This window comes from Eumetopias jubatus, unplaced genomic scaffold, assembly GCF_037043125.1.
Source record: "Eumetopias jubatus isolate StellerSeaLion01/CBP00866 unplaced genomic scaffold, mEumJub1_p1.0 scaffold_12, whole genome shotgun sequence".
In the NCBI taxonomy this organism is placed as follows: Eukaryota; Metazoa; Chordata; class Mammalia; order Carnivora; family Otariidae; genus Eumetopias; species Eumetopias jubatus.
In genome coordinates, this window is record NW_028274818.1 from 33852441 (window position 1) to 33867766 (window position 15326).

The 15326-nt window shown below is 55.7% G+C and overlaps 1 long non-coding RNA gene across 1 annotated transcript; it reads right to left on the reverse strand.

Annotated features, from left to right (window-relative positions):
* Positions 1–57: 57 nt before the first annotated feature.
* Positions 58–15252, reverse strand: LOC114225958 (uncharacterized). Its single transcript, XR_003612650.2, has 3 exons — positions 14238–15252; positions 12995–13142; positions 58–3361 (listed from the first exon to the last, which is right to left on the reverse strand). It is a non-coding gene; the product is annotated as an uncharacterized LOC114225958 (long non-coding RNA).
* Positions 15253–15326: the final 74 nt, after the last annotated feature.

Here is a 15326-nt window from a genome sequence, read left to right on the forward strand (position 1 = left end):
TGGGGGGTGGGAGGGATGGGGTGGCTGGGTGATAGACATTGGGGAGGGTGTGTGCTATGGTGAGCGCTGTGAATTGTGCAAGACTGTTGAATCACAGATCTGTACCTCTGAAACAAATAATGCAACATATGTTAAGAAAAAAAAAAGATAGCAGGAGGGGAAGAATGAAGGGGAGTAAGTCAGAGGGGGAGACGAACCATGAGAGATGATGGACTCTGAAAAACAAACTGAGGGTTCTAGAGGGGAGGGGGTGGGGGGATGGTTTAGCCTGGTGATGGGTATTAAAGAGGGCACATTCTGCGTGGAGCACTGGGTGTTATGCACAAACAATGAATCATGGAACACTACATCAAGAACTAAGTATGTAATGTATGGTGATTAACATAACAATAAAAAATTAAAAAAAAAAAGAGCTCAGGCTCCTCCTTTCCCGCCTTACGTAAGGCTCAGAACATTGGCAATCTTATTTATCCTCGGCCGTGACACAAAAAAACGTGATGTCCTAAAACCATGTTAAGTAGATAATCCTCTAACACGAGAACTGAGTTGTGTGTTGTTTTCAGAATTTGTCTGAAAATAAGATTTGCATCCTGTGTTCAAATTAGATTTCCCATCTCCTAAATGGGTCGTTTTTGGTTGTCTGAAGCTGAGAAAATGTGTATGTCCCCGGAATACCATAACCTTGGAAAGAGAGGCAGAGTGGAATCTGTACCTCTCAGGCTACCAGCTCTGTGGGCCTCCAGACACAGGCCTGTAAATATTGTGGCTCTTGGAAATAACAGCATGCGCTTCTCCAGGAAAGAAGAGGAAATAAAATCTGAACACTGAAGTGTGCTCTTTAATTGTGTCAGCCCCGGGAAGCACGGATTATTCCCATGCCTACAGGAGAAACTGCTCTTTAACATGCTTCAGTAACTTGCCCCCGATCACGTGACTAATACATGGTGCAGATCCCAGATCTAACTCCACAGTCTCTGTGCCTGCCCCTTGGCCCACTGTGCCTGCTCCATGGTTGGTCTATCATCTCCTTCTGTTCTTGATCTCAACTGTGAGCAAGGTTGGGGCCGGGGGGAGGCAAGGTAGTCCTAGGCAATGTTTCTGCATGGCCGTGAATGTGACTGACAACAGGATGAACTTGGGTTGAGACAGGAGCCCAGCTGGTTCTGCAGGGGGCCCGATAGTCTGAGGTGGCCTGCTGCGTCCTCCCACACCCACAGCATGGCTGTGTTGGGGGGAGGCGCTGGAGAGGACCCCGCCCACAACGCCTGTGCTGGACTCCAGATTCTGACCCCAGCACTGGGCTTGGAGCCCAGGGCCTTTGCACAGCCTCAGCCACTGACAGGAGGGCAGCACAGCAGCTCTGATCGAGGACACCTGCTGTCAACAGCTGGGCGCCGGGAAGCAGGTAACTTCCAGGGTTGTATGGTCAGGAAGTGGTAAATGATAGTCATTTTCACAGGATCCTATAAAATAAGGGGATTGGGGCTCTATACTGACTGGGTCCTTCTCAGCTTTTGGGCATTTGACTCCAGCTGAACTCTTCCTCCTTAGCAACTTCCAACTGCCAGTATCCACAGAACCTTTCCTAACGTGTTGTCACACAGGTGTCTTTCAGTGATCCAGACGGCCCCCTTCCTTCCCCAGCAGGCTTTTGCATACACTGCTCCCTCTTTCTGGAACAGACTGTCCACCCTCCCAGAACTACCACCCGTCAACCCTCCCCCAGGTAATGCAGGTCGCCTGAAGCCTTCCCCAGGTGAGCCAGGGATTGGGTCACAGCACCTAGTTCTTGTCCTTCAGGATGCACGTACATCACGTGGTCATCAGGGTGATTAATGACAGTCTCTCCCGCTACCCAGGGAGCATCAGCCCAGAGTTCGGGGCGGGGGGGCATGGCAGAGGAGCAACCATCACTGAGGGAACTAAGGGCCATGACCCAGAGTGCGGGCTCCCAGCACCCGAGTTCTACCATACTCAGTTCTCTGGAGGAAGAGAGACATCATTCGTAACACAGCACCACAAACACTCTAACACAAGAAGAGGGGAAGAAAGTAATCCTAGTACCAAGACCTTTTGCCCCTACAACCCCACTGGATACAAGAGTCTATGCAGGTCTCAGCCCTCCCAAAAGAACCAGGCTTCTCTCACGAAGTCTGCCAAGCAATGACTCACTTACCTGAAGCCAGCTGGTGTTCCTGCTCCCCAGCTGGATGTAGCTGGGGGGTTGGATGGGGGCTGGAAGGGGCCTGCGCTTCCTGGCACGCAGCTTGATGGCCACCTCGATCTGTAAGAAGGCAGCCCGGGGAAGCCCCAGCCTGCGAGGGCTAGGCCGTCAAAGGCGGATGGTGTGATCCTCCCTGCCTGGCCTAATGGCCCCATACAAACTGGCGAGTGGGAAGGGTTTGGTGGGCTGTCCGGAAAGGAAAACCGGCCAGCCGGAGGGGTGGGTATGTCAGCTCTGGGAGGGGCCGCCGTTCGGGAAAAGGGTTTGGGAAGCACACTGTGGCCCCCATCCATTTCTCTGCAGACATTCTACCACCCCCTCCTGCTAGGACCCTCCTCTGCCTGGGCAGGGACCGAAGGTGGAGGAGAGGCCACCACACAGTGAATCAGAACTCAGAGGCTTTAACTCCTGCTCAGCCCAGACTCCCAAGAGCAGGGGCCTACACCTCCCTGGAATGGACCACAGTTCTTCTAAAAAGAAGGAGGGCTCATGAGGCCTGGTGTTGAGTGCATTCAAATGCTCCAGGGCTGGGACAGGAAACAGGACAGAAGCAGCGACATGCGGCAGGAGTAGTGACCTGGAGAGGCTTTTTGTCTAAAGGCATGCAAATCAGATACATTAAAAAAAAAAAAAATCAACAAAAACTCTGTGTAGGCCAAACAAAAACATCTGAGGGTTAAGTAGAACTCGTGGGCCATGGCTTAAACAGCAGTCTGGAGATTGCAAAGAGAGCTTCTACCGCATTCTAGAAATGATGCTATCCGTGTCTTTTAAAGTCCTAAAATTCCCATGCCAGGCCCGATGCCCGCAAAATAACACGGGAGGAAAGCGGGGCGGAGAGGAGGAATCCTGGTTTAGGAGGTCCGTAAGCAAACCCACGGAGCCAAGAGACACACAGCCCGGGGGAGCTGCTGCTGCTGCCTCGTTCTGTGCTACCACGACGTGTTCAAATCCAGAGCGCTGGAAGGTTCCTGAGAGGCAGCAGCAGCTTCTCCCTCCCGCCCGGGCTGGGTGCTGAGTCCCGGCTACTTACATGACTGACGCGGGGGAGGGGCGCCGGAAGCCAAGCCCAGCTCAGAGGTCTTCCTGCCACCCGGAATGCTGGTTTCGAGGCTCCTGGCAGTGAGGAGGAGTCACCTTGGGGAGAGAGGGGCCTGGGGAAGACTTTTTTGAACATGGGGACCATTCTGCCCCCCCAGACAGCCCTAGCCCATTGTATGTGCACACAGAGAGGCCCGGCCCAGCTTCCTGTCACTCGGCCCCAGGCCAGACCCAGTGTCCTGGACATTTTGTCTTGAGCTGTCAGGGTGGGGCCTGGTGCCAACTAGCTGTGGTTAATGAATCAGAGGAAAGGGTGATAAAATGAAGGGTATGTGTATGGGGGGCCGGGGAGGAGGAGAACATGGAGCTGGCTCTTTTCCTGGCCGCTCGCCTGCCCCCACCCCGCCCCCCCAAAAGGAGGCTCAGCATCGGGGCATCAGTGCGCTTCCCAGACGCTGAATCCTGAAGTGGGAATAACATGCTCGAGACCCACTGTGCCCCTCAAATGCCCGTGGAGGTAACAGGGCGAGAGGTCACAGCCTTCTCCGCTCACGTGGACCCAGCATCAGCAGCTCTGGTCTTCCCTGGGGCAGGCGTATAGAGGCCTAAGTACCCAGGCAGCCGCTCTCCACAAAGTTCAGTTCTCGGTCCCTTCTTTGACACCATGGACGAAGACCTGCATCTGGAACTCTCCCAGATTCAGTACAGGCCCAGGGTCAGAATGGCTGGCTGGCTGGCTGGGAAGACAGGATGCCTTGGGAAGCTACGCGGTGTGGGGGGCAGGAGGAGACGGTGGGGAGCACAGAGAAGGATGAGCAACAGAGTGGAGATGGGAGCATGGGGGGCCCCCCTGTTTCCCCAGAGAGCAGCTTAGCTCTAGCAGAGGAGGATGGGCCCAGCCCCGAACTGCTTCCCCCAAGAGGAGAAGTGAGCATGCCCACAGCCCATTACGCAATCACAATGCCCACCACACAGTTCACAGGTCCAAACAACCTCCAAGCAAAGGCAGACCACTGCTCCTTCCCCCTCATCACTTCCAAACCATGTGCTCCGTGTGGTGAAGACAGATGTGGCCGTGAACCTTCAGTCTCAGGTGAAATCTAACCGGGAAGGCTCGAATCACCCACTCCTTCAACGACCAAGAGTACCTCGCAGACGCAGTACCCCACCAGGCCCCCCACTCACAGGACCCTGTGTCTGCCTGCCACGGGAAAATATCTCTGAGGCTCGGGGGCATTGTAGCTCAGCCCCCACTCCTGCTGGAGGGAGAGCAGGGCCCCCACAGGCACCAGGACGCTGGGGGCAGACCGACGAAGCCCCGAGTGGTGGCTCTCCCCGATACAGGGGCGCCCAGCTGGTGAAGCATGCAGACTGGGCCACAGCCCACGGCATGGTTCCACCTTCCTAATCAGGGGCAGGAAGGCTGGGCACACAGAGGGTATGTCCAGAGTCCAAAGCCAACCTGGGGCACCTTTCCCGCCTGCTTCCCATTGCAGCCGGCCGGCTGGGGGCTGCACCTGCAGGGCTAGGCCTGCCTGGTTCTGTTACTGGGGCCTAGCCTGCCAGTCTCGGGACCTGGAACAGAGAGTGGTGGGAGGAGGCAGGCAGAGGGAGGATAAAGGGGGAGGAAGGTGGGGGGAGGGGGAGAGGAAGTTTCACAGTCTAGCACACTCCCATCAGATCAGAGAGAGGGGAACACATACAACTTCCCCTTTTCAGGAGCTTCTCTGCCCCTGCTTTTGTTTCGGTTCCTTCCCCTCTGGACTGGGGATGGCTCGGCTGGTGGGCTGGGCAGGGGCAGACGCCCAGGTACCCGGCCAACTGGGCTCTCTCGCCCGGCTCTGTCCTGGGCCTGGCAGGCTCCGCCGGCCATTACCCGGCATGCCCTTCTCCTTGTCAGGGAGGCCTCACCCTCTTGTTTTCAAAGTTTTATAACAGTATTGTTTGTTGTCCAGCAGATTAAATTCTTCTGGAGGCTGGAGGGTGGAGACGGGGGTGTTGAGGGAGAGAGAGGAGGGAGAAGAGCAAGGGAGAGAAAATACAAACAACTTTCATTAGGGCCAAAAGATTAAATGAGTTCCTCTCTGGACACAGAGTTCACCTGTCTTGGAGAGAGGCCAGTGGCCAGGAGCAGGGGCTCACGTCCCCTCTGTCCTTGTACCTCTCTGTCATCCTCACCTAGCAGGGTGACATGTGGTCGCAGACCTTCAAGGCCACTACCCGGGGTTCAAGCTGAAAAGAAGAAAGCACTGATAGTGCTGGGGGCGGGGGATTCACGCCTGAGCCACCCCTACCCCCAGCAGGCGGCATGATGTGGGGCCGAGCTGGGCCCAGCAGAGATGCCCTTTATTTCCTCTCCCCGGGGCTCTGGGTGACCCGCTGGAGGACGAGGTGGGGAGGAGGTTTCTGGGGGTAGCTGCCCCATCTCAGAAATGGCTCTGCTCTGCAGTGAGCCTGTGGTCTGCTCACATTTGAAATAAAAGTAATACGGTCAATGATGTCAGAGATCCTGGAAGAACGGTACCCCAAGGAGACAGGAACACAAGTGCTGGACAAACAGTCACGTGTTCCTCAGGACTGTGTGAGAGTGGGAAAGGGGAAAGACAGGGGACGGAAAAGCACCATGAAGTAAGCACCACCTTACAGACGGGAGGGCCCAGGGAAAGCTCGCCAACCTGTCAGGCCCTCAGACGCTACATCTGCAGACAGGAATAACGCAAAAGGATATACGACTCTCCACATGAGAGCAACCCTCATTCAGCCATTTACCGGTTTATCTCAGACTCTGGGGTTCCCAATAAAGAGTATGCCCGTGGGCACACACCTGTGCCTTCGGTATGGTAGGCAGTGCCAGGGGTCCCGGAGCTGTGGACCTGCCCTGAGCTAGTTCTCTTCCATCTCCTACCCTCTTCCCAGAAAACCCCATCTGTCCCGGCCTCCTGGCCCAGCCGCCACCTCCTTCACATCTCCAGGGCCTCTCGGAGCTCCAGAGGGCTAGGGGGCATCAGCACGGGTGGGCGATGGCGGTGATTCAAATACAGGACGAGAGCAGCTCAGGGCTCTTTCCAGACAGCGATGGGGGACAACATGGCTTTCTCCTCTTTTTTATTTACAAATACTATCAATCCTAGAGGGTCAGTTCCAGAAGTTCTCTCTGCATGAGGAAACAAGGCTAGAGCTCCAGGCCCGATGCTCCTGTGCCCCCACCCAGGTCAGGCTTGCCTCCGAGGCAGAAAGAAAAGACAGAGCCCGCTCTAGGTCCTGGCACCCAAAGCTCGTGCTGTTCCAGGGACGGTCTCGGAGTCCCACAGACTCGGGACGGGAGTCACCTTGTCAGGGACATCCGGGCCCTCTTGTCAGATGAAGAGGCTCTGTGTTTCTTTGGGAGCCCTCAGCAAAGGGCCACCACAGTTCTCCCTGAAGTTTGGCCTAGATCACCTCCCAGCTTTGGGTTCTGCCATCCTCCGGGAAAACAGAAAGATCTGGGTGCCGTATGACAAATCTTCACACAAAAATCATCAAAAGCTTTGTCCAGCAGAACAACTGCCTTGTGGATTCCCCATGACAGGGCTTCTCTGTGAGCCAAGCCTGCACCCGGGGAATACAGACAGACAGACATACACATGCTGCCACTCTGTCCAACTCCAATCCTCCTAGATCCATGCCCTGGGAGAGTCTGAACCATCATGTGTTAGTGTGCTCTAAACAAAGACAAACATTTCTATGCCCCTTCGTACAGGCTCTGGGTCTCTCTGAATAAAGGCCACTCAGGGGGCCACATGGACAAGACAATGTGCAGTCGGAGCTGTGCCTTGACACTCCTCATACACAGTGGGCTTACACTCAGGATCCGGGGAACACTGACGCCTAGGCGTTCTCTGACTTACCTTCCTCTCCATGGGAAAGGCCTACTTTTTCAACTCTACCAGGAAGCAATATCCAGAGCTGAACCCAGCACTTCCAATATCTCACACTGCCTGTTAGCCAATTCTTCCGGGGCGGGGGGGAGGGGGGCTGTACGTTAATTAGCCAGCAAATAGATAACATCCACACAACACACATGCTAGGCAAAGTTCTGGGCCTACCTTATCAATCTGCTGGGAAAAAAATCTCACAGATCCCACAAGGAAGCCTCATTTCTAAGTAGCTACTTGGTAGAAACAGGACTATATGCACATGCACGAAGTGCCCTCCATATATGTCAGAATGGCTGAGAAGCACTGCATAGTTCCAGAAGCTTCCAAATGTAGGAAGTCTCAGCAGAAACACATGGTGAATGGCTGGCTTCCTGGCCAAGGAGTGCAGGCCAGGTTTCATAAGAGCTCCAAGAAGCTGAAAGAATGTGAGAACAGGAGAACCTGGACCTTCTGAGGCTCCCTTCCCCATTCAGTGTGTAGAAAAGAGATCTGCTACCTACAGAGATCAAGTCAGCAGCCCAAGACCCACTCCCCATCCCTGCCCTGCCCCACTGGTCAGTTGAACAACAACTAAAACCCAAAGAAATGACATCTGGAGTCGGGGGACCTGGGTGGGTGACCCCAACTCAGCAAGTACAAGCAAGTGGATCTTGGCAAGGGTGTCCGTGACTCAGTTTCAACTGAGTGGTGGGGACCCACCACCTACCCTCACAGGCACTGTGAGGACCAAATGAGCTAGCAAATCTGAAAAAAGCTGCAGAACATTGCGTGGCATGCACAAGATGTTGGTCACCAATCACTTTGGCTCCTGTCTGAATTCTGGCCCAAAGCCCTGTCTGCCACACCACTCTGGGGGCAAGAGGGGGTGGGCTCACAGCTATGAGGCCCAGGAAAGAGCGCAGCAAAGTGGCATGTGGAAAGTATCTTGAAGAAATGCTAATTTTAAAACTCTGCATTCTGTTCGGTGGATTGTGCGGCGGGTGCTGCAGCCCCAGACACCCCACCCCCCCGCCCCCCCAGCCCCACGCAGCCTTGGAGCAGTGCTGGCCCCCGGGGAAAGGAGGCCACCACAGCCCAAGGCTGGCCTGTGAGGGTCTGGGACCCTGAGCTTGCTGCATGTGCTTTATTTTTCTACCTTTTAAAGATTGACTCAAGACTAAAAAGCCAAGACAGAACGGGTGGCTTGGAGATATTTTTGTTTTTGTTTTTTTTTTTCTTTTTGCCCATCTTTTTTCTCCCCCACCCCCCCTTTTTTTTTTAAATAAAAGGACTTCAACAACCACATGAGAAAAGATGGATAAATATAAAGGAAAACTTCCTGACAGCAAGGGGCACAGAACCTAAACAGGGAAGGTGGGACACCTGACCTGCAGTCCTACGTTCTCTCCAGGATTTAGGGCCAGAAAGGATAGAACTTCTTCCCTAGAGCGTGGTGGCATCTCAAGTCAGGCCCTGTGCAACAGACAGTCCCCCGGCAGCTCCCACACAGCCTGTCTCCAAACAAGCCCCTGGGTGGGAGCTGAGGTTCACATCCTCGGTCACCTGGATGACCTCCATCAGCCACCTTCATGCAATCTCTGGCCCCTTCCCGCTTGCAACCGGGGGGTCCCTGGGAAACTGTCTCCATCTGCCTGCCCTCACTGATGATGACAACAACTCTTCAGAAGACAGGACTGTAGCTGTTCTCAGTCTTCTGCCTAAGAAATACCTCCACAAACACCCAGGGAGTCCCACGTCAGAGTTGGCAGGCACCTTCAGAAAGATTCTGGTTCAACTCCCTCATTATATAAATAATGAAACTGAGTCCCAAAGAGGTAAAGTGAGTAAGATTTTACCAAGGAAGGTGGGGCCAGAATGCGGGCCTGCTGAGTCTTCTCCACCATGCCACATAAGGCCCACTTTCCCTGAGCCCCCACAACCACACCCCAAGACCCACACCTCATCCTTGTGCGACATCAGCACCCCTGCCCCCTAGCAGCCGGTGGCAGTCTCTGAGGTCCAGGTGGGCCAGGCTTTGACCACGGGGCCAAAGAGGGAAGAATCACGTGGCCAGACTCACCACGAGCCCCGCTTCTACCCGGTAAACAAGTCCTGAGCCCAGCAGCCGCACACACTGGAAACATCCCCTCCACACACTGGAAACACCTCCAGCCACCAACCCGCCTCAACCTCGCAAGACACCCAACTCGTCCAAGCCTCTGGCACACGGGGACTTCTCCTCCCTCTCCTGCCCCCTGCCCCTTCTCTGTCGCGAGGATGTTGGAACCCCATGCTCGGGCAGAAGAGGCTAAGCTGATTTCCGCCTCCTGCAGGCACCGACTTGACCAGTGACTCGGTGAAGACTTAAGCCGAGTGTTCCCCTGTCTGTGTGGACGAGAGAGGGGCACAGTGATGAGGCTGAGGCAGAGACGCCAGCTGGTACCTGGGGAGGGCAGCTGACAGAAACACCTTCGTCTGCTGGTGACCAGAGGTTTGAGGTCTACTGTCAGCTTGATCCCTGACTCACTGCAAGTTCTTGTAAGCTGTGGGGGCCTTGGGTGAGTTTCTAGCTGTTAAGAGAAGAGAGGGGTCAGCAGCTCTATCACTGTGAACTCTGGGGGCTCCATGAGTATGGCTTCCCCAGTCTCAAATTCCCTCCTTGGGTCCCTGGGTCCTTCTTATGTGTGTGGGTGTCCCCCTTTCCATCTAGGTTTACTTTACCTACTTCCCAATTCCCTTTGTCATCATCACGAGTGACCTCTCCCCACGCCAGAAAGTACACCTCACGAGAGTAGAAACTCGGTTTTGTTGAGCCCTGCATCACCGGCACCTCATACAATCCCTGGCAGACTGAGGGGCTGAATGGGGGTTTGGAGAAGGGCTGTATTTGCCATGCTCAGGCCCGCCTGTTCGCAGGCGTCGAGGGCCATCTGCCTCTGCCCGGCCTCCCCAGAGAGGGAAGTGGCATAGCCGTCCCTGCCGACCACCACGGTCCCCGAGACACCTGGCCTTTCACTCGGTTACCATCCGTTCTGCCGGCTGCCTAATCTTGGGACGGTCTTAGCTCCCCAAAATGTCTGACGTGGGCCCAAGGGGGTGAAGAAAAAGTCCAGGCTTCGGAATCAGAAGTGCCCGGGTTTAAATCTCGGCAATCCCACTGGCCAAGTGTGTGAGCTCGCTGAAGTGACTTAGTATGGACCGTTTCTCTAACCGGAGAAGGGAAGTCACACCTACTTCATGCGGCTGCTCTGAGGATGACATCAGATAAGCCAAGGGAGACCCTTAACAAAGGTCAGTTTCCCTTCCCTGGGACTGTGTGCTGGGACCGAGAACCTGATGCCCGTCTCACACCCTCACGCCTCATTACGGACCATGAGCTGGGCTCCGTGCACACGCAGCCCCTTCCAGGCCACAGCAGGCCACGCCGGTTGAACACGAGACACATCCTCCCCACCCTCGACCTCCTGGCCTCGATCCTGTGGTCAGACGGTGCACAACGATTCCCCGCGTGCCTCTCTCCACCCCCAGGCCCCCGCTCCTTCCTGCCCAGGCTCCACACTGCTGCATCAGGCTCTGCTCAGACCTTGGGGCCTGGAGGTGTTCTCTGGCTTTATCAGCTTATGAGCAGCTCCCGCGGAAGGAGGCAGCAAGAAACCAAACCCAGCCTCTGCTTTCTTCACAGACACTCCAAGGCCCAGAAAAGCAAAGCAAAATGAGGGCCTCCCACGGACAGCCGGCTAATGGAAAAGGCAGTATCTCGCACATATCTCACAGGGAGGCAATGTGCCCAAAACAGTGACCAGCACGAGGTACACATCCTCTCTAAAGCTGGGGCTGCAGCCTCGGAGGCCCTCGTGCCAGGGGACAGAGCCAAGATATGCATTAAACAATTCACAGCCCTGACCAGACCAGGATTCAGTGGAACAGAGAAGGTGCTGACCAATCAGGTCCCTTGGCAGGGCCCCTCCCCAACGCCTCCTGGCCAAGCCACACCACCACGGCTCCAGGGCCACCAGCTCTGTTCACCTCTGCCGGACCCCAGATGGAAAGGCCCCACACTGCCTCCTGGCTCCCAAACTGCAGGGCTTCAGAGGTTGAGAAACAAGTGCCAGATAAGCCTGGTCCCCCTCTCAGGGGATGCCAACTGTTCTCCTGGTTTGGCTTGTGACACATAATGCCCGTGTCAGGTCAACGGAAGCCACGCTGGTAAGCAGGGAGGAAAGAACTAAATGAGGAACGAAAATAGGAAAATCAACAGGGAAGCGTCCACCCCCAATTCTGGAAACACTAGAGGCCCCAGAGGCAACTGCGTCACAGGGAGCCAAACCAACTCTCCCTTTGCTTCCCACTCTGGTTATCTCAATGCTGCCGAGGGCAGGGCAGGGCTATGAACAGGAGCGGCCGTGACCCCAAGCCAGGCCCAGGGCCGCACCGCACATATGGCAGCAGAGGGCTCCCAAGCATGGCCGCGGCCCCATCTGGCCCCAGCCCTGCGGCCGGCGCTGGCCGGACTCTAGCCGACACATCTCGAGGGACTTGGCCGGCCCCTCCCCATCTCCCCCGCTGCACCAAAGCTGACCTCTAGAGCCTCTTTATTCACGTTCCAGGTCCCATACCCCTAGCCATCCTCCCTACCTCACTACTGGAGGGGCTGAGACTTGTCAAATTCCTTTAGGGAAGACACACTGGCCTCTTCCCAACAGAGACACCGGACTCTTCCCAACAGCTCTGGATGCCTCACTCGGTGAGGACCTCAGGCTGCTCACAGCCAATTCAGAGACACATCTCAGATGGAGAGAAGAGAAGACGAAACACTGACAGGCAGAATTCACCAGTCCTTCCCGGACACGGTGGGAAGGGGGCGGGGAGACGTCCATGAGACAAGGAGCAGAGGTGGGATCCCACGGGTGCCTCCAGAAATTAGCCAAGCGCCGTCCTAAAACTGCCCAGCACCATCCCTTTTATCTCGAGACCCCAGACAAATCTGCTGTCGGCTAATTCCAACCTGACCCTGCTCGCCCAGAACATTGCAGGAATGCACTCCATAGGAGAGATTTCCCAGGAGGGAGCATGGCAAGTGCCTACCGTCTGCTTCCTGAGCTGTCTCTAGAACGCGACAGATCTCCTCAGTTCTGCCGACCACCATCATTTTTAATCACTGTTGCTATTATTGTGACCAGCATCAAGTGAGGCAGAGAAAAAAGATTTCTACGTCAACTGCCTAGAGATGCTTTGCAATGCTTACTAGGCCCAGAGTTTTTTTTTGAAGGTGAAGGCAATAAGGGCCTAGAGGAAGCAAGGGATTCACTCAAACAAACAAAAAAACCCCCCAGAACAATCCCCCGCCCCAAGTAGAGCAAGAGCCCTGAAGCCCACCGCCGGGTCCATACTCTAAACTCCAGCGAGTCTAAAGGTGTCTAGAGTAAGAGCGAACATCCACTGGGGTACACAAGGAAAGGCATGCCCACAGGCCCATGTGGCACCTACGGGGCTCTAACCCAGACCCTCACGCTGGATGCTGGGGACCAAGGAGAGTTCCAGACCAGTCCCCGTGGGAGGCCCACCTGCTCCGCCAACTGCCACACCCAGCAACGCATCCCAGCCAGCTCCCACGGAGCCGGTGGATCACTTGGGCTGGCCCTGCCCCCAGGCCCTTGCTGGTTACTAACCCCATTCACAGAAAAGCCAGGAGTGGGAGAGTGGAAAGAAGAGGGCATTGTTTGGGAGATTCTGAACGGAGATGTTTGAGGATTCCCTCCGAAGGAAAACGGTTGCCACGAGAAGGGAAGGGGGCGAGGGGAAGGCCAGAAGAGGGGGCCTACACCTGACTCACCTGGGAGGCGTGGCTTAAACCCCATTTTCTCGCACCATCTGGTTTCCAATAAGCGGCCTGAAGATGATTCACTGACAGGACTGGATGGTGTCCCCATCGGCCAGCCCTCGGGGTCACAGAACCACAGACCCCGGTGGCTGCACAGCACCTACGAGGGGAGGAGGAGGCAAATATCCAGTCCATTCTGCCCTCTACCACCCAGCACGACAGGCACAGTCACTGCCCACTTCCTCCCGAGGACAGCTGACGAAAGGCAGATTTCCCTGGAACCCCGACGGCCCGTGAGGGCAGAGAGCAGACAGTTCCCGGATGCGCCTAGCCATGGCTGCCGTCACAGAGCCGAATGAAAATCAGAGGAAGGAGGAGGAAGAGGTAGAGGAGGGCAGGGAAGACAAGAGGCCAAAAGAAGCACAAGCGGTCAAAAGACATCCATGGGCAAAGCAAGGCAAACAGGAAACCAAGACGACATGGGGGAGGCTGCTGGGTGACACAAGGCACCCCGTGCCGTCAGCCACATTTCCAGCCTCTAGCCTGTCCTCCTCCAAGCCCCCAAATCCATGGAGAGCCATCAGCCCCTCCTGGCCCTCATCCCACATCAGACCTTCCGATCTATCAGCGTCTGAAAGAAGGAAAAGGAAAGAAAGCTTGGCATTCCGGAACCGGACACAGCCCTTCCTGGAATGGAAGGCCCCCTGGAGATGGTGGCTCACACTCTCAAGGTTCCAGTTCCCTGGGAGAAGGGCTCCTCTCCCGCAGGGGAGGGCAGACATGTCCGATAAGAACTGCTTAGCACAATGCTATATATAGTCTAGGTTCCTAGCGGCCTAGAGATTTGGAGCTAGAACTTGGCAGAGAACCACACTAGATGCTGGCAAGGACCATCCTCCCCCAGCCAGCCAGCTGAGGGCCTCACCTCCCTGCTGGGGGCAGTGAGGGCAAGCAGGGCCCTTCCCGTCGGCCCATTAATAACACTGCACTGAGGGACACGGGCTTTTGGCTCCGTTTTAGGGAAAATCGACTTCTCCTGAATGTGAGGGCGACGGTGCGGGGGCGAAACGCCGAGATCTAGCCTCTCCGCAGCTCTCCACCAGCATTAGGAAACCGATCTCGTCCTCTCTGATGGAGGACCAGGGGCAGGGGTCTGCAGGGAAAGGAAGGGGAAGGCACAGCCGCTGGATAGGTTCAATAAACATCTATCGCTTCCGATGTTTAAAGGAATAAGAGAAGGCAGATGAATACTTACTGCAGAGAGCCAGGCTGACAGGCATCTCCTTTTTTTTGTTCCAAATAAATGCAAACGGGCCATTCTATTTGGCCGTATGATGGCTGTCTTCTGCACACCAGCTCTGTCCTCAGCTTAGCCACCTGAGTCTCCACGACGCCGTCACCTACTGACAGAGCTCAACTCCTCTGAGTTCTCTGTGGGGAAGAAGCGAAAAAAAGACAGGAGGCTCGGCTCTCAGGGCCAACCAACCAAGCAATGAATTGCGCAGGCCCCGATCAGGGTCCCGTTTGGGGCTAATATGTGGCCCTAGGACCAAGGCCTTCAGCTGCTGCTCACCCACCAATGGCAGAAACAAGACAAGGCTGGGACCCTTGTCCTGAAGGAAGGCCAGGCCCAGCGGGCACTGGGCCTCATCAAGGAGGGCCTACCACCTCTTTTGGAAAACAAATCTGAGGGACAACAGAGCTCTCTGAAGTACAGGATCTGGGTTCTCATCATACGCACAGCTTCTGGACAGAGACACAAAGGATCTAACATCCACATACATACAATTTTTTTTTTTTTTTTTAGGTCAAGTTGCTCTCTATTCAGGCTCAAAAAGACATGACTCAAAGGGGCTGGGGCTGCCTCTGTGCTCTGGGCAGGGACAGATGGCTCCTGTCCTTTGCCCTGCACACCTCTCCACTGTGACCTCGGCCAGGTCTCCCTGCTCCCTCTGGCTCCCAAGGCCCCAAAACCATTCGCCGTAAAGATCCCAAAGGAGTCATGCCAGGAGGTCCTTGGGGAGAGGAGAAGGTGCTCAGTGACAAATGGCAGCGCTAAGCACCATCTACAGGAAAGCATGAGCCTGAAAACCGGCACAAGGGGTACGGAGGCAGGGTGTTCCTAGGCCATGCCTTCCCTCGATCCCCACCCACAAGTCGTTTGCTTCTCTGTCCCCAGCCACGGCCGAGGGGGAGAGAGCAGGAGGGAAGGGAAGCCAGATGCTGAGGAGAATGGCTTGCCTGCGATTCGGTGGCAATGGCGGTCCCGGTCTCCCTTGCTCCGCAGAAGGCATGGCTGGGCCCGGCTGGGCACGGTTGGGCGGGGCCGGGCGGGCGGGGCAAG